Source organism: Pinus tabuliformis, chromosome 8 (genome assembly GCF_031772625.1).
Source record: "Pinus tabuliformis cultivar Carrire ecotype Pingquan chromosome 8, CPIR1, whole genome shotgun sequence".
Lineage (NCBI taxonomy): Eukaryota > Viridiplantae > Streptophyta > Pinopsida > Pinales > Pinaceae > Pinus > Pinus tabuliformis.
Window position 1 is genome coordinate 760732642 of NC_142294.1, and position 25884 is coordinate 760758525.

The 25884-nt window shown below is 35.2% G+C and overlaps 1 pseudogene; it reads right to left on the reverse strand.

Moving 5' to 3' along the window:
* Window positions 1-1669: 1669 nt before the first annotated feature.
* Window positions 1670-24931, reverse strand: LOC149237823 (BIIDXI-like protein At5g11420 pseudogene; annotated as a pseudogene).
* Between the last annotated feature and the right edge of the window lie 953 nt (window positions 24932-25884).

Genomic DNA, 25884 nt, shown 5'->3' on the forward strand with positions numbered 1-25884 from the left:
ATACTACAAAAAATCCTCATTGTAACATACACAACCCCTTAATTGGTTAATTAAGGGTTTCGAGTATCGAGACCTGATCTCCTATGTTACCTTGAGGAAGTGGAATTATCATAAATTATCTTCCTTCAAGCACCTCAGAATAAATTTTGAGATCATCATCATCTTCTTCTCATCGAGAGCTTTCCAAGGTTATAAATTTTGTCCAATTTCAAGTTATGTGCATAATGTTATGCATGTTTGAAGATTGTCCTCCAATGCCACATCAACATCCGTACCACTTCCACATGGCAGAAACATAGCATCCATTTTACCACGTGTCACCATTGTATAATTCCATTTCATCTTACCATAATGACCTTCAAAAATCATTGGTTATCATATCAACCAACTTCACCCTTGGGAAAAATACCATTAGTTACCTTACCTTCCTCATATTCTATCTTCGTCTAATATGATAGATAGATCATAAATGGAAAAAAATCCACTTCTCCTTCTTCTGCCACTTTTTCCTACCAATCAACATGCCCCATAGTCATTGGGACACTTAACAAAATACACTTAATATTATGCCCAATATTTGATACCCAAGGTCTCGATAGGACAAAAACCTATAGTTTGATAACAAACCTTTCTCCAATAACTAACAGAATTGTTGGAATCTATTAGTATAAAAAAATACAGACATACATTCCCTAATATAAAAATGCTTGACATCCCAAAACTTGACAACCGATAGCAGAACATCAGGAAATCTACATCCACCTAGAAACACCCCAACACTACTACACACTTTGATCCACATCATCTTTCCATGTCAATGCCACATAATCATTCAATTTCATGAAGGGCGTGCCCTCATGCCACATCATAATTTTTAGAGGCCATTATGTCACATCCAATCAAATGGCCTTGAAATTGGATCAATTAACACCCATTAACACTTTTCATCCATCCCCTACAAAGCTAAGAACTTCCTATCTCCAAAAGTTCTGAGAATTCTAGGTTAAATAGCTCAAAATCCTAATTTTTCGCCGCACTTGGGATTCATGAAAAAGTCATTGTTGTAAGTTGTACATAGAGGAAATTCATTGAATAGCACATGTTTCCTTCACTGCAAGTGCGATGGCCCCTGAAATTCGATAAAAATAAAAATAAAAATTTAATCTTCTCTTTTTAGAAGCTTCACGAGTGGTTTTAACTATTTACTATTGGATTAGATCTACTCTTGAGGTATTATCTCTTATCCCTAGAACTTATCCTCATTCTCATGTGGATCTAGGTCCTAGAATGGTGAATCCAAAATCACCTCTTTTACCCTATAAATTCACTTCATCCAATAGGGTTTGGGTTGGCTTTTGGAGAGTCTTAGCTATGCCCTCATGGTGTTGCTTTGTTCCTAGGGATCTATTATCCATCCATGCACTTGAGTTCTGATTGAAGGCTTGCTTTGTCACAAAGGAAGGACAAGATAGTTGGGAGACATCTACAAGGTCAAGATTTGCAAGGGTTGTATCTTCTCCTACATTCATTAATAAAAAAAGTGATTTGTGTTCCTATACTTGTGTCACATTTAATGATATGTATAACAATTCCTTCTTGACTCATTGTTTAGATATGTTAGTATATTTTATTTGTATATTTTGGTCCTTTTGCTTGTTTTAGTCATTTTTCAGGTTCTAATACGTTCTTTTCCATAAAGAACCTCGATGTATTTCTTACCCTCAGGAACTTTGTAGTGGTTAGTGTTATACTCCTATACCAATAGGTGTCATATTTCATGATTGACTTGTTGAGCTCTGTAATATGTTCATTCCTTTCCTGGTTGCAAAGGTTTTCCATATTATCAAAAAATGTAAAAAATGTAAAGAGGGTATACCCTAAAAGAAAAATCAAAGGGTAAAAAGAATAAAATGGTCAAAAAAGTGAAAGAAATGAACCCCAAAGAAAAACAGACCAAGGAAGTGTGCAAGTCCAAAATCCACTACTTTTTCATTTTCTGTAATAAGCATTGTGTGCAACTTGTTAATTTATGTCACAATTGATGAATGGCCAAATGGCTTAATCTTGGCTAGTTCATATTTGAATTTCCTGTTTTAGAGATAGAGAATAAAATCTGACCAAACTGTTCAATCTTGGCAGATAAGTAGATCGGTAGAGTAAATAAAAAGGAGCTCAACAATTAAATCTGAGCCCTTGGATGTAATAAGTGCAAACTTAGGTAGGCTTACCATGAAAAGAAAAGGAAACTTGAAAAGGGTTTCCCAGTCCAAGTGCACCCAAATAAAGAAGGAAAAAATGTTAGGCCCAAGTAGGCAGGGTAGGTAGATTGGTGTTGCAGAATGATACCAGTGATAGATTATGCCTCTAAGAATGTGTTAATCTTTATCTCTATCACAAGTGCGAGGCGGACATTAAACTTGATGCAGCTCAAGCGAGGTAAGGTTGAATAACTAACTCCCCTTCATATTTTTCCCTAATCATTCACTAATTCCCCCTAAAATATTAAGATATGTTCTTAATATCACTCATAAACCACTCATTCCATTTCATAAAGATTTCCTAAGTAAAACCCTATTTTACTTAGGAAAATGGCCACGTTTCTTATATAAACCCCATTCCCTCTTTAGCCTAAGTTTAAAATATATATAAATTGTTTTTAAACTTGGCGCTTTTCGTTATGTTTCATATTAATTTTTTAACATTTACTATATAACCCCCGCACCTTATTACCCGTCCCATATTATGTAAATATATAAAAAACCCCGATATAATATATATTCCCTCCCCTGATCGAATACAACCATAAACACCATTTAAAAAGGATTAATAAATTTATTTGAAATTTATTAATAACCGTCCCCTGCTGCGCGATAACGTGATTAATTAACCATCTGGGTTAATTAACAAACACACCGTAGACCAATCAAATCGCACCCGAAACGATTAAAACATTAGTTTATTATGTCGGCCCCACTACATTAACCCCCCGCCATCTCCGACGCCCTTCCGTCGTCCGATCAACCCCCACACATCCAATGGTCCACAACGATATCACGACCACCTTTTGACTGCTTTTTAACTTGCGATCACAAGGCAGTTTTTCCCCCGTACCTCTGCCAAGCGTCGCTCATCTAGGGTGCTCGCTCCCTCCAAGCCCCAAAAGCAGTGAGGGAAAAAATCGCTTACCACCCTTTGCTGATGTCATTTGTCCTTTGCTGACATCACCCACCACGTCATCCACTGACGTCATCTGTCCTTTTCTGACGTTATCTGCTCTGCGCTGACGTCATCCGCCAGGTACCGCTTACGTCATCCGCCCAGTTGAATGCAAAAAATCCCGCCAAACCTCAGTTTTATCAAAATAAACGGATAAAGCGCCATTTTCATTGTTATACACTACAAATTGTGCTCTCATACAGAACAACTTCCGGGCCAGCAATTAAGTTTCAAACCACCACCCGGCCAAGAAACTCCAGCATCGCGCTCTACAGTTGGCCATTCAACCCACCATTAGATAGTTTCCTTCTCAATTATAGGTACCTTTTCAGCTATCTCAGAGGAGAGAAATTTGTGCACCAATTAACGCAATCTCCACAGAAAGATCTGAATGTTATGAATTAGGTGCAGAACAACCTCCAATGTCCCAACAACAGGTATTCATCCTACTGCACAGTTACCGTGGGTAAAAGGAGAAATTTGGGCAATTAACCACAGTAAGGTAAATAAAAGTGAACAAAGTTCAAAACGGGTTGAAGTGTATCAGATCAATGTTAAAGAGTATCAGTAGAGACAGTCAGCCAGCGCAGAGTTACTGAAGAAAGAAACTGCAAGCCAACTCCTAGGGCCTACCTCCAACACAACATCACTTTATCTTTTCTTTCCTATTTTCAAGACTAGCTGTTTCTATTTTTTGTAAACTATTTTTAGTTATCCTAGATATTATCTCACAGCTGTTATGAGATATTTGTTGTATAATTTGTTGCATAAATACCCCCTAAAATGGAGTATTGAAGGTGGATTCCTAGACCTTGCTGTAATATTGATTTTTTGGAATAAAGAGCTGTTGGAATCAACTATTGCACAGCCTACTGGATGAAGAGTTGAAGCAGAGGACTTGTCGCAGACTTCTTGAATCAACCACTGGATCAATAAGTCATCTATATCTTGTGTTTTAAAGTTTTCTTAGTTTATTACATCATCTGTGTTTCACAATCTGAATGATAAAGAAAGGATTAATTTCAGAATATGCTTGATTGTACTCTATTTTCATGTCATTATTGTTCTCTGTGTTTTCTTCAGAATTAGGATAAGCAGTGAAATCTTAATTGCTCATGTTTCCTAATTCTTTCACATTGATTATTTGTTAAAGAATACTTAACTACTCCTTATCAGTAATCATCCAATTTCCCTCTTTATATAGGTTGAAGGATCCTTAACTACCCTTCACCCAATTTGAGCCCATTCCATCTATTTCAAGTCTTTATTCGTTCCCTGTTTGACTACCTTGCTCTGTGAAACCATCCTCTGTTAAGAAACCAAATCCAAAAAGCCATCTTCTTTGACTCCATCAGCCCAATGGACTGAACTACTTTGTTTTACCTCTCTGCTCTATTGAATCTCACCACCCAAACTCAGACAAAACTCCTAAACTTCATAACTAGCCTAATAGCTTTAAAAACAAAGCTAAATCATAAAGAGAGAGCCCTCTCTAGATATAGATTGGCTAGATTCTGTATTTAAAAGATTGTTCTATGGTTACCTCGGCCTCCTTTCCCCTTCTTACAACTTCTGGGAAAACCTGAGTGATAACATCAATGGCGACTCCACTAGGGACCTGAATAATTGTTTGTTACTATTGTTTATTTCATAAGCTACAAACGGAGCCTGAAGTTAGCCAGGTAGCCTTTGAAATGCTTTTTCTTTTCAATTGCAGAAGTAAATGAATGTTGCTTCAGTCTATCAGTTCCTCTTGTCAAATGAGTCTTTAAGAAAGTTTAAATCTCATATCTAAAGCCTCTTAAAGAAATCATAGAAGTTGTTTTGAAAAGTCATAAAAAATCGAAATAATAATAAAATACTCAAAATTTGGTTTCCTGGAGAACTAAACCTTTTCTTCAGAACTGTTTTATAGGTTTAGATCTAATCTATGATGGTGTGGACACGAATCAGACACACAAAGGTTAAAATCATCCACCTGGCGACTCCACATCAATTTCACAATCAAGACTCCACTGGAGAAATGAACCTGAAATAACTGTATGAAAAGATCAGGCTTTTGACATGGATTGTTATCCAAGACATTACGTTCTTTCTCATTGATAAGATTTTTCAATGTATATTGTATTTTAGAGATTATTTTAGATTAATTTTTTATTATTTTCCTTTGAAAAATGTAGATGCAAAGTCTCCTTACACATTTGAACAACAGTCTTCTAATTCTTATGAAGATCATTTTCCAATTAAGGAGAATCAAAAAATTAAGATTAATCATGCAATCCCTATGCATATCCCAGTACCTTATAAATTTCCTAATAGATATAAACCACTTGTTTTGCCTCCTACACTCCATGCTTTCCCTAACGATTATCCCAAGTATCTCCCTAGGTTTGATGGAGAGAATGGTATCACTGCCCAAAAACATATCCAAGTTTTTGAAGATTATCTTAACTTATTTGAAGTAGATGAAGAGGATGTTAGTATTAGGCTTTTTGCTCTTTCTTTGCAAGACAAAGTCAAGAGTTAGTTCAAAACCCTGCCTGAGGCAAGCATCTCAAATCTCGAGCAGTTTCTAAAACTCTTCCTGGATAGATTGATAATCAAATTCAATCTTCTCATGATCATAGAAGAATATAATCAGTTAAAAAGACATCCAGATGAAACAATACAACAATTTTCAAACAGATTTAATCAAGCCTACTATTCAATACCATTAAATATAAGACCTCCCCCTGATTCAGCTCTTTTGCATTACCCAAGAGCATTTGATTCAGAGATAGAATTTCATCTAAGAGAAAGAAACCCCTCGACAATGGAACAGATGCAGAACATGGCAGTAGATGTAGAGGTTAATCTCAAAATTAGAAAAGAAAAGTTGAAAGCAGAGAAAGAGGAAAAAATCGACATTTTGTTAAAGAAAACAGAGGAAATGATGCAGAAGATCACAATGAAAGTTAAATGTTTTGTTCAAAATAACCATGACAAATCTATTTCACAAAAGGAAAAGGTTGATATTCATGAACAAATTCCTACCAACTCAATCTACCATAGACCAAAAGATAGATTCATGGAGAAATATGTGGAGGAGCAATCCCCTGATCTAATGTGTATATTTGATGTCATTACTTCTTTTAATGATTTTCCAAAATATGATCAGTATGATGCTGGTTATGTTTCTCAAATTCAAATTAACCTTGCAGAGGAATCAGAAGCTAATTTGAGGAATAAGGAAGTTCAAGTTCAACAGCTTGAAAATAGTGATCAGCTTGTTCATTTCAGCTATGAGAATGAGGAGGAAAGTGCAGAAAATTTTGAAATCAATGAAGGAAATTTACCATTTTATTTTGATCCATTTCAGTTTATCAGAGATAACTATCATGTAATTAGAAAATCAAAGTCAACAGGTCTTGGTATTAACTATTTAGGGGGCAATCAAATCTTTGTTCAAAACTACTCATATCTAGATTTGCAGCCCCAAAATGCCATTGAATGTCAAGTTGCAGAAGAAGAATTGGAAGCCAGAACATATGATCAAATGATCCAAGTTGATTCCCTGCCTCTTTGTTTTGAATCATTTAAATTTTGAAAGGAAAGGTGGTGTAAAATTTTTAAAGAAAAGGAGGAGCAACTTGTAGAAATCTATGAAGTTCCATTTGAACCTATATGTAATAAGTTGCAACAATCCTTCCAAGTTATTTATGATCCAATAGCTAACGGGTTGGATGATGAAAGCAATCATATTTTTTCTCCATTAACAGACTAGTATGAGATTCAAAATCAAGATGATAATGGTTTTAACAGACATACATTACAATCAGTAGAAATATCATCACAAAGAGCAGTTGAAAACATGCAGGGTGATAAAGATAAAAGTGATATTTCAATTTCATGGCAGGTAGGCTATCCAGAACATTTATATAGTTGTTTGAATCAGCTCAAGAATAGTGTATATATTTTACAAGATCCTTTTGTACAGTTTCTAGATTCAGCAAAGGAGATCAGGAATTTCCTTATCTTCTCAAAGGTTAACAAAGCTATATTTGATTGCAAGATCTCAATTTTAAACACCAACAAGCACAAGCAACAAAGGTCACTAATGTATATAATGCTTGAGTGGTTGCATTGGTTGTTTCATTTTACCTAACCAGCAGTCAGAAAGCTGATTAGAGTAAGTAGGTAGGATTTCAGTTTGATTTAATTTAGTTTTAGTAGATTATGAAATAAATCCTTAAATATTTGAATCCAATCAAAAGGCCCTAAGATCTTGATGATTTACTAATTTGGTTTGAAGGTTGCAGCACCTTTTGGTTTCAGGTCAGATCTCAAGTTGTGCAGGAGAAGGTTAAGAAGATTTTGATAAAAGGACCAAGGCTAAAAGTTCCTACCCAAGTGACAAGGTGCTCAAGTAGGATTCAAGGAGGAAGAATAAATGTTTAAGTGTTGATTGGACAGTAACTTGTTGGAGTTGAAGCCCGAAGTGAAGGCCCTAAGCCCCAGAAACCTTACTGTCATATATACAATAAAGCAACTAGCTGAAGGAGATTTCAAAGCATAGTAAAAGTTACTCATAAGGCTCTCTGACCTGCTGTTCTTGACTTTCCACCAGGGAAATCCATCCCCATGTGGAGCCACTATTATACTCCTATACCAATAGGTGTCATATCTCATGATTGACTTGTTGAGCTCTATAATATGTTCATTCCTTTCTTGGTTGCAAAGGTTTTCCATTATCAAAAAATCAAAAAATGTAAAAAATGTAAAGAGGGTATACCCTAAAAGAAAAATCAAAGGTTAAAAAGAATAAAATGGTCAAAAAAGTGAAAGAAATTAACCCCAAAGAAAAACAGACCAAGGAAGTGTGCAAGTCCAAAATGCCACTACTTTTTCATTTTCTGTAATAAGCATTGTGTGCAGCTTGTTAATTTATGCCACAATTGATGAATGGCCAAACAACTTAATCTTGGCTAGTTCATATTTGAATTTCCTGTTTTAGAGATAGAGAATAAAATCTGACCAAACTGTTCAATCTTAGCAGATAAGTAGATAGGTAGAGTAAATAAAAAAGAGCTAAACAGTTAAATCTGAGCCCTTGGATGTAATAAGTGCAGACTTAGGTAGGCTTACCATGAAAAGAAAAGGAAAGTTGAAAAGGGTTTGCCAGTCCAAGTGCACCCAAATAAAGAAGGAAAAAATGCTAGGCCCAAGTAGGTAGGGTAGGTAGATTGGTGTTGCTGAATGATATCAGTGATAGATTATGCCTCTAAGAATGTGTTAATCTATATCTCTATCGTAAGTGCGAGGCGGACATTATAATTGATGCAGCTCAAGCGAGGCAAGGTTGAATAACTAACTCCCCTTCATATTTTTCCCTAATCATTCACTAATTCCCCCTAAAATATCAAGATCTGTTCTTAATATCACTCATAAACCACTCATTCCATTTCATAAAGATTGCCTAAGTAAAACCCTATTTTACTTAGGAAAATGGCCACGTTTCTCATATAAACCCCATTCCCTCTTTAGCCTAAGTTTAAAATATATATAAACTGTTTTTAAACTTGGTGCTTTTCATTATGTTTCATATTAATTTTTTAACATTTATATATAACCCCCGCACCTTATTACTCGTCCCGTATTATGTAAATATATAAAAAACCCTGATATAATATATATTCCCGCCCCCAGCCGAATACGACCATAAACACCATCTAAAAAGTATTAATAAATTTATTTGAAATTTATTAATAATCGTCCCCCGCTGCGTGATAACGTGATTAATTAACCATCAGGGTTAATTAACAAACACCCCGCGGACCAATAAAATCTTGCCCGAAACGATTAAAACATTAGTTTATTATGTCAGCCCCGCTACATTAACCCCCCACCATCTCCGACGCCCATCTGTCGTCTGATCAACCCCTACACATCCAATGGTCCACAACAATATCGTGACCACCTTTTGACCATTTTTTAACTCACGATCACAAGGCGGTTTTGCCCCCATACCTCTACCACACATCGCCCATCCGCGGTGCTCGCTCTCTCCTGGCCCGAAACCGCCCAGCCCCAAAAGCGATGCGGGAAAAAACTACTTACCGCCCTTTTGCTGACGTCATCTGTCCTTCGTTGACGTCACCCACCACGTCATCTGCTGATGTCATCTGCCATGTCATCCGCTGACATCATCTGTCCTTTGCTGACATCATCCATCGGGTACCACTTACGTCATCCGCCCGATTGAATGAAAAAAATCCCGCCAAACCTCAGTTTTATCAAAATAAATGGATAAAGCGCCATTTTCATTGTTATACACTACAAATTGCGCTCTCATACAGAACAACTTCTGGGCCAGCAGTTCAGTTTCAAACCGCCACTCGGCCAAGAAACTCCAGCATCGCACTCTACAGCCGGCCATTCAACCCGCCATTACATAGTTTCCTTCTCAATTACAGGTACCTTTTAAGCTATCTCAGAGGCCAGAAATTTCTGCACCAATTAACGCAATCTCCACAGAAAGATCTAAATGTTATGAATTAGAAGGCGCAAAACAACCTCCAATGTCCCAACAACAGGTATTCATCCTACTGCACGGTTACCGTGGGTAAAAGGAGAAATTTGGGCAATTAACCACAGTAAGGTAAATAAAGGTGAACAGAGTTTAAAACGGGTTGAAGTGTATTAGATCAGTGTTAAAGACTATCAACAAAGATAGGTAGCCAGTGCAGAGTTACTGAAGAAAGCAGCTGCAAAGCTAACTCCTAGGGCCTGCCTCCAACACAACATCAGTTTATCTTTTCTTTCCTATTTTCAAGACTAGCTATTTCTATTTTTTGTAAACTATTTTTAGTTACCCTAGATATTATCTCACGGCTGTTATGAGATATTTGTTGTATAATTTGTTGCATAAATACCCCCTCAAATGGAGTATTGAAGGTGGATTCCTAGACTTTGCTGTAATATTTATTTTTTGGAATAAAGAGCTATTGGAATCAACTGTTGCATGGCCCATGAAGAATTGAAGCAGAGGACTTGTCACAGACTTCCTGAATCAACCACTGGATCAATAAGTCATCTATATCTTGTATTTTAAAGTTTTCTTAGTTTATTACATCATCTGTGTTTCACAATCTGAATGATAAAGAAAGGATTAATTTCAAAATATGCTTGATTGCACTCTGTTTTCATGTCATTATTGTTCTCTATGTTTTCTTCAGAATTAGGATAACAAGGGAAATCTTAATTGCCCCTGTTTCCTAATTCTTTCACGTTGATTATTTGTTAAAGAATACTTAACTGCTCCTTATCAGTAATCATCCAATTTCCCTCTTTAAATAGGTTGAAGGATCCTTAACTACCCTTTACCCAATTTGAGCCCATTCCATCTGTTTCAAGTCTTTATTTGTTCCCTATTTGACTACCTTTCTCTGTGAAACCATCCTCTGTTAAGAAACCAAATCCAGAAAGCCATCTTCTTTGACTCCATCAGCCCAATGGACTGAACTACTATGTTTTACCTCTCTGCTCTATTGAATCTCACCACCCAAACTCAGACAAAACTCATAAACTTCATAACTAGCCTAATACCTTTAAAAACAAAGCTAAATCATAAAGAGAGAGCCCTCTCTAGATACAGATTGGCTAGATTCTGTATCTAAAAGATTGGTCTGTGGTTACCTCGGCCTCCTTTCCCATTCTTACAACTTCTGCGAAAACCTGAGTGATAAGAGTTAGATTCAATATATTGCACCGCCTTACTTGAATCTATGATCCATCCAAGTAAAGAACATCCATATTTTTCAAGCAAAAGAACCCTCAATGTCTCATTAGAAAATATCCACAACCCCTCCTTGAAATATTCATTAACCACAACATTGTCTTGGAGTTTTTTAGGAGTAGAAATATGTTTCAAGGCGATGGCGTCAAGAATGGGACTACAAGTTGGATCTTCTTCCAAACCGGGATTTTGGAAAATAACCTTGACATTGTCATCTTGCACCTGAAAATCCCAAGCATAGGCATCCCAGCCATAAATATTATACAATGTCTATAGATCCACGTTCCTATTCAATAGAGGCATAGAAACGTTGAGTGATTCTGTCTGCACGTAGGTTTGCGCCGTGCTAAATGTGAGAGAATATGTGGATACTTTCTAAAGACTTATCTGCTAGCTGATCTAGGCTTCATTGCCCAACCTCACAGTATGTTTACCTTCAAGAACGACTATGTACATGTTTCCCTTCCTCTCCCCTTCATTTTCATATTCAACCATTCCCTTTGTATTCCACCCGGGCAATGAATCCATCGTGCATTCCCGTGATGTTCTATTCTCGATCCCCGCCTTTTCAAAATTTCCATTCACCAACAGGACATCTTCTACGGAAATGATGTTGTTGTCAAACCTACACTATAGGATCCTAGACTGTGGTTGAAATTGCTAAAGGAGCAGAGAGGAAAGGCAAGCCTGCGACAACATTGATAGGTTTGAGACCATGTGAAATAAGTTGAACTATCGACAAAGTAGGTGGAATCCCCATATATCATAGTAACTCTTTCATCCTAGAAATGAAATAAGCATGTATGCGTATGCATATATATGGAAATAAATTATTTTTATTGTAAAAAACAAAAAATATATATCATTAGTAGTGTATAATATCAATTTTAAATTATTCCATTTTCTTGTAAATATAAAAAGGGATGTGTTTCTAATTCTTATAGGCTATTCACTACTACTAACTGAGCTTGTAAATTAGAAAAAATAATGTGTCCCTATTTTTATAAGTTACTTAATACTTATAGTCTACTCATTGTTTAAAAAGAGAAAAAATAGTTAATATCAATATTTCATCAAAATTTAAAAAAAATATTAGTCATTAATATGTGTAAATTATTTTATTATTGTTGGTGGTTTCATGGACATTGTGCAATATTTATAGTTCATAATATTGAATACTATATATTTTAGAGCCTCCAGGTGTAGATCATTTGGCAATAGAGTGCACTATTAAAATAATGTTTTTTATGTGGTTGCTTCTAATCTCAACTAATCATATATGTTGTGTGTGAGGTTATGTTGGGTACACTTGGAGGTTATAGATTAGTGGATGGAATCAACCCGTGCCAAGTGAATACAAACTATTCTCAATTATTGATTCTACCAAATACAAAAGAAAATATAATACAAATTTTGGGGAAATTGTTTAAAAGGGGTAGGAAAGTTATATCCATTTCCTACAAGTCCATTTTTTTACAATGAATATGTACTCAAGAGTAGAATAAAAAAATATTTACTAAGTAGTAGAATACAAAATATTTATTGTAGTAAACTTAAAAATGTTGTGTCAATTGGGACATATGTTTTTTAATTTAAATGCAATAAAATAATAAAATATTTATATGTTATGATACACATTGTCAAATCCTAAATATATAAATAGCCTAATTATTCTATATTTTGTTTTTTCCATTATAATCCAATGATACAAACTTTGGTGAGATTGTAATTTTTTGTTGTTTAAAATGCATTTTCAATGCATGAATGGATTCAATGCCCTTAAAAACCCCAACAACACTCAGATTGCGTAAAATACAAATCTCAAACTTGCGATTTCAACAAATCCTTATCGAATTTCATAGAAAATTAATTGGAAACTATTTCAGGAAAATGAGCAAAATGTAGAAGAGTTAGGCTACGTGTAAAATATATATTGTTTAGTGGCATATATCGCAACATTTAAAACCCAATAGAATGGATTCAATGCCCTTAAAACCCAAACAACACTCTAATTGCGTAAACTACAAATCTCAAACTTGCGATTTCAACAAATCCTTGTCAAATTTCATGCAAAATTAATTGGAAACTATTCCAAGAAAAGGACCAAAATGTAGAAGAGTTAGACTATGCATAAAATATATATTGTGTAATGGCATATATCTCAACATTTCAAATCCAATAGTGTCAATTTCAACATTTCATATTACTGGTTTGTATTTCAGCTTAGCCTATAGAGCATATGCTTTAGATCCAAAAATGTATATTCCAACATATATAACATTTATTATTCTATTATTGGATGTATAGTGTTTGTCCAATCTTCAATTCATATTTAATCATAAATGAAAAAGTATATCTATGCAAAAATTTAATGGAGGAGATTCAAAATAATATGGGGAAGTGACAAAGCTAAAACCTTAAGTAAAGGAAAAGTAATGTTAAAATAATTTAAATTACATTCATAGTTCAATGAAGAGTGTAATGCAATAAGAGATATATTAAAAATATAATAGAAAAGAGAATGCCACTTTATTTCATACAATTATGAAGAAGTAAAAAGTATAAATGTAAACTTATGAGGTTAAGACATCGAGAAATGTTGAATATAGCAAAGAAAAACTTGTAAAAAAATGGAGGGAAATATGAAGCCCAAATGAAGGGGTAGATAATGGTATTACATTGAATTGGTGATTATTTCAACAAAACTTTCGTTGAAAATCTAGCAAAGAAAAATAAACTATTCAAATAAACATAAAGAAAAATGCCTCCACAAAAGTGGGTGAGTGAAAAGGTTAGATAATGGTATCATATTTATTCCAATCGATTTGGCAAATGAAGTGGAAGTTAGATTTGGAAATGATGGTTCAAGCAAAATCTTAATCTCCAATCATAAAATAGAGGTGATAGTAAGAATTGGGTCCATAAAGTACTCTGAGAACATTGAACCCTTGACCAAAGACAAAGGCCTGGAAATATTTATAAAAGGAGCTTTTGAAACACCATCATGTGTGTGTATGACAATGTTTGTAGTGACTAACTCATAGTAATGGATTCCATGGAATGCTTATCCGTTATGATGATGGACCATTAATGGATAATAATTTTACGATATTTTTCACAGTTCCACCAATGAAAAGAAAACTATATATAAAAAATCATGGTTGCAACACTTACAAGTATTTCATACAACACATTTCACAATGATGCACAAAAGTGAGAATCAAGAATCCATGTGTAAGTCCTCATGTGTGTTTCTTACCTCATTATTGTTTATCTATGTGCTTCATCTTTGGGCTAACAATTTATTCAAGTCCTATTATCACTCTAAATGGTAAGCTCTTAAATTCAAGTCAGAAACTTGTACCACCCATACCACATCACTATTACCATCGCTAGCACACCTTCCACATAATAAAACATCTCCCTTGGCACGCCCCCCTTTGATTGCAAGGATTAGTTTGTTCCTGAGGTGTGGAGGTTAGAAGGTTCTTTCCTTTTAGTGTGGCATTGCACACCCCATAAGGTGACATCGATGATGCAACCTAACATGTCGCGCAAGAAGATAATTTCCTTCCACATTCCCCCACTCCTCTTATAGGTGTTCCTTTGCACCTATCGGTACAATTGCTGGTATATACCATTTTTGTTATATGTTGTTACAACAGGGCCACAACCTTCGTGGGTTCAACCTCAGGATACGAACCCTCTAAAATATATATACAAAATATTGTTTCCGTTACACCATAAGTGTGGTTGTGTAAAAATGCTTAGACCTTGTCATTTTGTAGTGTTTTTATCACTATTATTGTGATAAAACATAAAGTTTTTTTCCCTTTTGAATAATTTTTAAAGGAGAGGTTTTGTGAGGGGTTCTTAGAGTCTTTTGTGAAGCTAAAAACTAAAGAGAAAGTTATAGATTTTTGGGAATTTATGTAATTGGGGTTATTTTTACATCATAATTGAAGAGGCCACACCATTCGAAGTGGACCCAGAGACATATACCACATTGTATGAACTCCTTTATCAATCTTGTTTGTGTTCCTTTATGTTATTTGCAGTCGTTTATTTGTGTTATTGTATTTTTATAAGATTTTTTCCAAGATTCATATTTTTCATTCTATTTAAGATGTATAAATCATAGGCTTGCAATAAAATATCATGATCATAAGGCATGTAGGTAATATAGATTAGAAATAGAATTTTTTCTAAAGACTCATGAGAATAAACAGATATACTAAAGGAAGATTTAGTAATTTTACAAAGAACCCCCATAGGAGAGGGATCCATCCAACCAAATTATTGGACTCCTACAACTAGCTCTTTTGCCAAGAACCGACCTTCAAAATTGACCATAGAATATATGATTGATAATTCTCACAAAATAAGCATCCTCAGTCAAGTAAAAATTATTTTCCTTGAATAAAGCATCAACACTTCAACAAACGAGTAGTTTAACTTCTAATTTCCCGAACCAACATTAACAAAGAATCCATCTAAAAAGTAGTTAGGTGACAACTTTCAGTCATAAAATTGTGAAGGAAGAAATGACCATCTTTGAATTCCCAATTTGATCTAATGAAGGTGTCACCAAGATGAAGAACATTCTAAACTTTTCCATACCCAAATTTAATGGTTCAGTAAGTGATGATTCAGGCATGTTCCTCTTTGAGTTTGATGTTATTTTTCATAGCTATGGTTAGATCTATGATGCACATAAGTTGAAACCCTTTCCTGCCATCTTGAAAGGTGCTACATTATGGTGGTTCATCGGGCTTGGGGAGATAGTATAAGCTCTTGGATAGAGAGTGATACTACACACCTTAAGAAGTATCATGATTACTATAGGTATAGGGATTATAAAAAGTAATTTTTTTCAATGAATTGAGAGAATAAGAAAGCTTAAAATACTATGTGGAATGCTTTAAATACAATTTTCAATAGTCGAGGCAGAATTAATCAAATGATAAGACATTTCCAGTTATGTTATTAAGAGGTATTAAATATGAGTGTATTTACATCCTCAACCTGATGAGTATGGTGAGATATCCTAGCATGATTATGGTGATAGTTGTGAACTATTCTGAACTTATTCTAGAGGCACATCACACCCACGAAAAGGACTAAGGGTTATGTTTGCCTTAATTTAAAAAAATACTAGTGGAGGAGGTACCAAAGTACAAATTGGAAATTTCATAGAAGACTTCAAAATAAATATACTCAATTCTTTGATATCCCATCTAGATACACTATAAATGAAATATAAAATAGAGGAAGTAGAAATGGTTTTGGTAATCTTATGGCCAAAGTGTAGGAGCAAGCACAAATTGAAGGAGTTCCTATTAAATTAAGTGAATATATTATGGATATGAGAATAGAACCATGCCACTACCAACTACCCATCTTTACTAGGATTGAAAGTGGTCCATTAAGAAGCAAGTAGTGAACCAAAGAAATTAGCTTCATCTCATAGAATTGTCCATGGAAACTAAGACCTCAACATATGGTTCTTGATTATTGTCAATATTATAATTATTTCTATGCTAATGTAGGTTTTAACCCCATACAGATAATACCTACAAATGAATCCTTAAAATTAGAAAATATATAATCGCAAGGATGGAAAATATACACAGAGATTTTTCTCCTAGAACCCAAAATTGGGAAAACCATATTTATTTTTCATTATATTCATTTCAATGATACAATACATTATATACTTCTCAATGCATTCATAAACCTCTAATCCATCAACCCTCATTTAGAACATAATTATATATCCTCTAATCGAATCTACAAAACCATAGGAAAATCGCCATGTGAAAAACCATGGGTGGGTCCATCCAAAAAACAATTAGGGCATTGCCCTGAACACTTTGCAGGAGGGTTACCACTCCCTATAAACCCCCCAGTGGGGGGGGGCTATCACCCTCCCTATGACCCCTTTTCCATGCTTGACGTAATGTATCATGTGTGGGGCTAGTCTTGCAAAGAATATAACACATAACCATCAAATAATGCTTCAATGCAACACTCTCCTTAATATTGGTGCTTTCCAAACCCCCAATGGATGGCTCACCCACCCCAAATACATCCTTGAAAAGAAGAGTGGATAAATGAATATTTTGGAGGAACTCAATAGTATCCATCACAACCACCAATGTCATTACTACCACAGCTTGAAATGTAGCAATCTACCTCAACCCATCCTTAACCAAAACTTCCTCCACAACTAATTCCTGACCCTAACAATAATAATCTAGCATGTATGGTGTTATCTTCTACAATGTCCCAGACTAAGGAGGAGATCGAAAGAGGTAACTTCAAACCACTTTCAGTTCAGCAACTAGCCCTACTAAACTAAAGAGGGATCTCTCTAAGGATCTTTCAGTCAATGACTTGAAAAGAAATGGATTTTAGACTAGATGTATAGGTTTTGTTTGAGTGTTTGGAAATTTAGGGTTTTTAAGGTTGTTGGACCAGAGAATGAGAGAAAGAAATTAGGTCAAGGTATCAAAGTTTGTAGTAGTAGGCATAAAGAGGAGCAAGATATAATGTTTTGAGGTGAAATTAAGATTTGGTCGATGTAGTATAGGTCTAAAAAGCTTAAGAAATCATAATGAGCATGTATTAGCACGAATTCACTAATCTAGAAGAAGAGATACATGAACATGATTTTACACATAAACAAAGCTTTGAATCTAAGAATTATGCCTATATGACTAAAAGTAAAACCATATGAAGAAATAAAAGCATGTTAAGAGAGACGAATTCATCACTAAGAAACAGATATGAAAGGAGAACAACACCATAAACTCACTGAACAAGTATTCCTGAAAAATCGCTGCAACTGCTAGACCTTGATTAACTGTATGAAAGCATAGAATACAAGTCTCTCCTCAGAAGTCCAACCCTTCTCTATGAATGAAAAATGATACATATAGAGTCAATCAAACATCTTCCCCACCTTCAGGAGTTGAATTCCTCAGTGGTGGAACTGTTTCCAAGATTCTCTCAACCAACAATTGAGAGTGAGAAGGTCAAAAACAAACTCTTCTCTTACACATTGATTTGAGTTTTGCTTCTCTTCTCTTGTTTAGATTCCATAACATCTTGAATATTTGAAAATGACCCATGCGAAGGCCTTCAAAACTTGATTCTCCCAAGGTATCTCCAAAAGCACAGCGCCTATCAAAAAGAGTGGCAGAATGATGATTTTTGACCGCTTTTTCTCCTTTTTCTCAAAATCTGAGCCCTGTATGAGAAATCTGATGGAATGGGTTTTTAGAGGAGGCCACCAACTTTCTAAAAATGTAATCCACTAGTCATTTGGAGCCCTGAGGAAAAAGAACAGTGCCTATGACTAGTTCAATTTCTGAATTTTGCACCAAAATTCTCAAAAAACAAAAAATGCTCAGAAAACCTCCAAAATTGGTCATGAAGTGAAACATGAGGTGTGTAATTCTCTCATGGATGCTTCAGCAAGAATCTCCAAGTTATCCCTCACGTTTTTGTCTTTTATGGTTTCCTTTAGCTTGTTTTTCAATTGCTTGAGCTTGATGTTGCAAATAATTTTTCTGGTCTAATAATGGTGGGCCATGTATCTCAATAGATGATTGTCCCCGTTGGCCTTGTCAAGAATCTGCTCTAGGTGACCATTGACCTTACTTATCCAATACTCTCTATCTTCATTTATCTCTAAGGAAATTATGCCTTCAATGTCTAAGTCTTCATCTAGCAGGTTATGTTCTTTTTCTTTCTTCAATTCCCTTTTGAGTCCTTTGATACTTGGCTTCTTCTTTCCAACTTGTTTTTCATGTTCATCATGCTCACCAGGCTCCAAAACTACTTCACCTTTGCCTCCTTTCTGCAACACTTTGGATTTTTCTTTCTCCATGATTAGCTGTTTGGCCTTAAGCTAACTTTTTCTTGCTCAAGGAAGGAAATGATGAATCTTTCCCTTGCCATATTGCCTATGAGCTCTTTGATTTGAGAATCTTTCTCTTTGATAATTTTTTTCAGGTTTGAAGGTTCATTTTTTTCCTCTAAGTCAACTTATTAAAAATCATGTTCAATTTGTTCTTCATCCTGTACGTGTGATCCCTGTTTTTCTGATGTAGAAGGCTTGGCCCTTTTCTCAACTTGAGAAGTAAACACAAGCCTTTTTCCTCTTTGATATATTCTAGTCACCTTAGGTTTAGGTGCCTTGGGAACCTCCACTAACTTGCTTGATGATCCTACCTCCACCTGCTATGTTGATGTATCTGGATGATGACCTAATGAAATAGTTTCATGCCACTACAAAGTTGTTTCTATGAAGGAATCCCATGCCATGTTCCTTTTTGCCAATTGATGGAGGACTAAAATCTTTATTAAGTTGTGATGAAAAATACTAGGGTGATGCTCTTTTCCTTTCATTTGTACCTTCTCAGACATTTTGATAAGGCTTCTACATAAATAATTACACATGTTGAGAGGTTTTAGAGCTGTGAAATGCATTAGCAGCCTAATGTGGTACCCATACAATATGGAAAATCTTCCCTCACAGGTAAAAAACTTTATCACAACCTTCATCAATGGTTCATACTTTTCTAACAGGTGCCTGAATGGGATGATGTGTGAATGAGCCTCTTTGTAGGGTGATTTCAAGAAAGTTCGGTAGTGATCAAGGTCTAAGCTCATGCCTTTGAACCAATACTCCCCATGATCAAGTATCCCTGTGGAAAGAGATATGGAAACTACTAAGAATGTAAATTCAATCCCTACTACGATGGCCCTTTCCCCTTCCAGATTTGTGGCAATCCAATCATTGAGCTGCTCATGGAAACCTACTTCACGCACCCTTTGACGAAACCCTAGATAGGTGACATCTTCAAAGCACTATTTAATGAATGGTGAGGAGTTGATTTCATTATAGTTGGTAGGCTCATACCTCAGGATCCTCCCTCCTTTATGATTTTTTCTCTTTTCTGATGGTGAAGAATCTCCCTCCATTTTGATACAAAACCCTAGATAACAAGAAAATGGAAAAACAATGAGGAATGAGTGAAATGATGAAATGAGGGAGTTAGGGAAGGGAGATGATGATAGGGGAATTTTGGGAGATGGATAGGTGTTATAGAAAACTTAAGAAGTTTAAAAGGGATGAAATTAGAGAGAGAGATGAGTAGGAAAATTTAAAAAACGGTCATGCTAGGAAATTGTCCAAAATGATATGGTGTTTTATATATATACAAAGCTATGAGATGGAAAATTTTAAAATTTGAAATGTCATATCTAACAAAACCATCATTTGCACTAGTTTTGAAGCATGAAATATCACATAAACCCTAGATGAAGAAAAATCACCATTTGTGCTTGCTTTGCCAAAGGAAAAAGTGAGTAAGATGATGATACTTACTTGTAGAATAGCTTAGAAGAGCAAAGAACAGAAATTCAAGATTTAATTTGAAGTTTGGGTTAGTTTTGGAAAATTTTGGGCTACTCTGTCCCAAGCATAGCGTCATTGGCAAAAGCATAGCGTGGTTCATGGAAGCGCAACGCAATTCACAGAAGCGCAGCATCAAGAGAGTTTTTCCAATTTTAGCTAGAAAACCCATGTTTTTTCACCAAAGGAGGGGAGATCTCAATGAACAAAGGAGGTAAGGATGCAAATGAAACATGTTTGGGACTTTTTGGGCTTTTATAGGCACAATATGATCTTATTTTGAGTTAAAATGGGCCCCACATACCTTTTCAAAACATGACTTTCACCTTTTTAAACTTGGCCACTTTCGAGACTTGAAAATTAAACTTCTCTTACCTTTTTTAACAGTGAAACTTCTTCCTTTTGGAACCTTGATATTGTAACCATGAAGCACTTATGAAATCTCATAAAAATTTATTGAAAAGAGTTGCTTATCCCAACTCATCCTATGCCATATTTTATGCATGAAATGAATCTGGACCTTGAAACCCTAATGGCCTAATGAAGACATTAGACTGAGTGAAATGGTGATGATGATGACTGATATGATGAAGAAGTACTCTTTATAATGATACATGCATCTGAGTGATGTAAGCGACTGGCATGTGAGAATCTTTAAGAGAATAGAGACAATCCTAAGCAAACTAGCCAGTGACCAAACTTTACTCTGAAAACCTAGTGACATGATAAAATTTGACCTTGAGACCCCTAACAAACTTGGTAAAAGCATATTTGATCACTGGTGATAGGAATACAATACTGACACTAACATTGCCTCCAGTTGGGGATGGCAGCTCCTTGGAAGTGTCAAGAATACCCTGGACCAGGTAGCCTTATTCATTGGGTAATGTAGTCAAAATACAGAAAACTAAACTGAAACTGACAATTGACTGACTATTTGACATGAAATGACTGTATAAGCAAAATAAAAGAAACATCTGATCAAAGAAACCTTATGGCCTTCTCCTCAGGCTTCAAACTCCTATGATAGCCACTTGGACACTTGAACATAAAAAGTAAATTGGTATATACAATGGTGGTGAGAATTTGCAGAAATATTTTCAAGTATGGTAGTGCTTGAGAAGTCTACCATTGATCGCTTCTCCTAAATAATATTCTCCATTCAATTCCTCCAATAGAAAAGCATTCTTTCCTTTGAAAGTTGAAATTTTATATGGTCCTTTCCATAAATTTTCAAACTTGCCATGTTTTCCTTTTTCTTCATTCCTCGCATCCCAACGAAGAACCACATCTCCCAAATTGAAATTGTCTTCTTTTGTCTTGCAATCATAGATCTTTTTTATTCTTTCCTGAAGTTTAGAAGTGTTTTGAAAAACTTCCTCCCTAGTTTTTTGTAAATGGATCATCTAATTTATCCTTCGCTGCATATCATTTGTTTTGTTGTCCAATTCCTACAAAATTTTCATGACCAAGACAATAAGAGATGAAGGAAAAATAGTGTCAACCCCATACACCAACTGAAAAGCAGACATACCTAAGGATTTCTTTGTACTAACTATGTCTGCCAATAAAGCATTAATGAGCTTTTTGTGCCAATTCCTCTTATTGACTTCTAAAACTTTATTGATGATGTTGATCAAAGATTGGTTGGATGATTCGACCAAACCATTCCCTTGTGGATTATAAGCAGTGGAATGCCCCAATAAAATATGATAATTTGTACAAAACTCCACCATCTTCTTTGACTTGAAAGCGGCGGCATTATCAGTGATTATCTTCTGTGAACAGCCAAATCTAGTCAAGATATTAGATTCAATAAACTGAATTATAACAGAATCAGTAGCTTTCCTGGTTGGGATTTCTTAATCCATTTTGTAAAATAGTCTGTGGCTGTCAGGATCCATTTGTGCTATCCTGATGATGAAGGATGGATCTCGCCAATAAAATCAAAACCCCATTGCTGGAAAGGAGATGTGATTGAAATGGGCTGCAAGGGTAATGGCAAAAGTTTTCTTTTTCCTTGGAAAATCTGACATTCATGATAGCTCATCACTGTTTTATATACATCAGAAAAAAGAGTAGGCGAATAAAAATCAGCTCTCAAAATTTGTTTTTTGTAGTCTTCCAGAAATGATGGCCACCATAGTCTCCTTTATGGAAATCTCTCATTACATCCTTTGCTTCATTTTCTACCAAACAGTTCAGCAACACACCACTAGGGTCTTTCCAAAATAAAACACCATCAAGAATACAATATTTTGAAGCTTTCAACTTTAAAGATCTAGTTTTACCTTTGGGTACTTCTGGTGGAGGTTTTAAATTCTACAACACATAAACAATGTTAGAATACCATGGATATAAAGTGAACATGTTGGACACTTGTAACTCTGAGTCTTCTTCTTATTCTTCAGAAAGTGTAGCAATAAAATTGATATCTAATGCATGAAAATTAGATTAAGCCATGAGTTTAGGCAAACCTTGTCCTTTGATGAGTTTTGTAGGCTTTATCTCCAAATCATACTCTAGCATTGCTGCGATCCATTTTCCCTGCCTACCTTCTAGACCTGTCTATACAAGAATTTCTTTTATAGCTGATGTGGGAACATAAGCAATGGTGTGAGAGTGCATAATATAAACTCGAAATTCTTTGAGATATTTTACCAATGCCAACACCTGCTTCTCAATTATGTTGCATTTCAGTGTTGCATCCCTTATTGTTCGACTAAAAAATGCTATTGGTTGTTCATTTTTCCGATATTTCTTTTGCATTAGGACAATTGCTAAGATATGCTCAGAGGCGAATGAAAATATGATAAAAATCTGAAGTATAATATAGACTAATCAGAGTAGGAGTAGTTGATAATGCAAATTTGACTACATGGAAAGATTTCTTATAATCTAAAGACCATTTTACCTTGTTGTCCTTTTTCAGCATGTTTTTCATCTCTTTCAAATGTTCAGTGAGGTTGGGGATGAATCTTCTCAAAAAAATGATTTTCCCATTAAAAGACTGAATTTATTTTTTGTTCCTTGGGAAATATAATTGTTGAATGGCTTGAACTCTTGCAGGGTCAATGCGAATTCCATCCTTGGAGATAATATGTCCCAGCAGCTTACCTTCTTCCATGGCAAATAAGCTCTTCTTTGGATTAAGTGATATACCAAATTTTTTGCATTTCTGAAAGACAATTCTTAAATGATGTAAATGGTCTTCATCAGATTTAGAAAAAATTGTGAGATCATCTAAATAAATAACCAAAAATACATCCTTTTCATTGGCGAAATCTATGTCCATAGCCCACTGAAAAGTTTCTCCTGCATTCTTTAATCCAAATGGCATCTTGGCGTACATGAATGTACCCCATGGTGTTGTGAAGGTTGTTTTCAGTTGATCATCCTTATGCACCAAAATCTGATTGTACCCGAAATATCCATCAAGAAATGACATCCTAGAAGACCCAACTACCCTCTAAAGAATATGATCCATCTTTGGTAGGGGATAATTTTCCTTCAAGGACACTTTGTTTAAATTTCTGAAATCAATGCAAAGACAAATCTCCCTAGTCTTCTTTCTCACTGGCACTAGATTTGACATCCATTCAGAAAATCGAATAGGAACTATGATACCAGACTTATAAATCCTATTTACCTCATTTTCAATTGATGGCAGCAACTTAGGATTAATCCTCCTTAGTTTCTGGCAAAATGGCTTTTGATCAGGCTTGACCAGAATAGTGTGTTGAATGATGTTCTTGTCATACACCTTCAAATCTGAATAGTCCCAAGCAAATACATCAGAAAATTCTATCATTAAAGCTATGTACTTACTTTTCATCTCAGGAGATAAGGACTTTGACAATTTGACCATCTTAGGATTTTTTACTGCACCAATGTTCACATCTTTGACACCTTTCTCTGTGGGGTACATGGTGGGCTTTTTGGCAACATAATCTCAATCAAAAAACTCCTCCAAAAGTACAAGACCTCTTGGAATGTTATTGTCCTTCAGCTGCAATATTTCAATCTCAGTTGCTTCAATTTTTGGATCATTCATATTATATGCATCATCAATTCAAGAATTCTGGAATTATTCTTCCATCTACAGAAAATTATTTATTTGTTTATCATCCCAAAACACCTGCAATATCTCATATTATCAAGAACAGTTGGGCGATGTTTAACATGAATTGAATACTTCTTATCGAAGTGAATGGGAATCTTCACTATACTAGTTGCAGTAGCAAGAGAATCAGCTATAACATTCTGAGTTCTAGAAATTAGAGACAAAGTATATTCTGAAAAAGTTTTTAAGATGTCAAGAACAACATTGTGATAAGCTCTCATTCTTGGATTCTTGGCCTGGTATTCCCCTTTCACTTGCTTGATTACCAACTCAGAGTCGCCATAAACAGAAATTTCTTTGCTCCCAAGTTTTTCAGAATTTTGAGGCCAGTAATCATTGCTTCATACTCTGCCTCATTATTTGAGCAATCAAAGGCCAACTTATAGGAACTCATTCTTACATTGCATGAAATTTTACATGAATGATGAAATGGACCATGAATCCAGACATCAATACTAGCTCCTTCTTTTCCCAATGCACCATCAAACTCCATGGTCCAAATACCATTTTTTCATCCCAAAAAGAACTTCTGAAGGCTGAACTGTTTGATCTTTTGGAAGATGACTCGTTGTCTCAACAAACTTTATTTTCTGCACTACCTCAGAAATATTTTCAAGAGAATTTTCAGGCTAAAAACCTTCCTCATTCTTGTTTTTTCCTTCAGCAATCAAAACTTTCTACATGCTACTTATGACATCTAAAACTTCTGAAATTTTTACAAGATGACTATCATCATCTACTAAATTCATATCACTATACAAAATGAAAGAATCTAGATCAGTATGTATAGCATGTATGGGGTGATTTATTGGTTTTTCTTTGCTACTAATCATGAATTTCATCTTCTTCTCTTGATAGAGTTTTCTAAGTTTCGCAAATACTAGAATAGTAGCATATGAAAAGTCAAGTTGTAAGGTTCCTTTCAGCTTTTCCCTCCAAGATTTTGAAAGAAACATACTGAACCGAGGAGGGATATCAACAACCACTACATCCATCAAAACATTCTTGGTCGGAATTTGGTCCAAGGGCACTACTAAATCTTTGATAAGGCCAAGACATTTCACTCTTCCTGAATCAAATGAGTAGAGGTCATGATAAGGTCAGGTGATACTCATTCCTAATTTTTCCATAATTAATTTTGGCATAAGATTATGTAGGCACCAAATTCTAGCATGGTGTTATGGAGGATGAAATCTTGAAGTTTGAGACTAAGATAAAATGGTGGGATTTCACTATCTTCAGGACTTCCCTCTAAAGCTAGACCAAACAGAATTGCAAGCTCATCATCAGCAACATTCACCATCTAACATTTGGTCTACCTTCAACATTTTAACAATCTAAAACTTG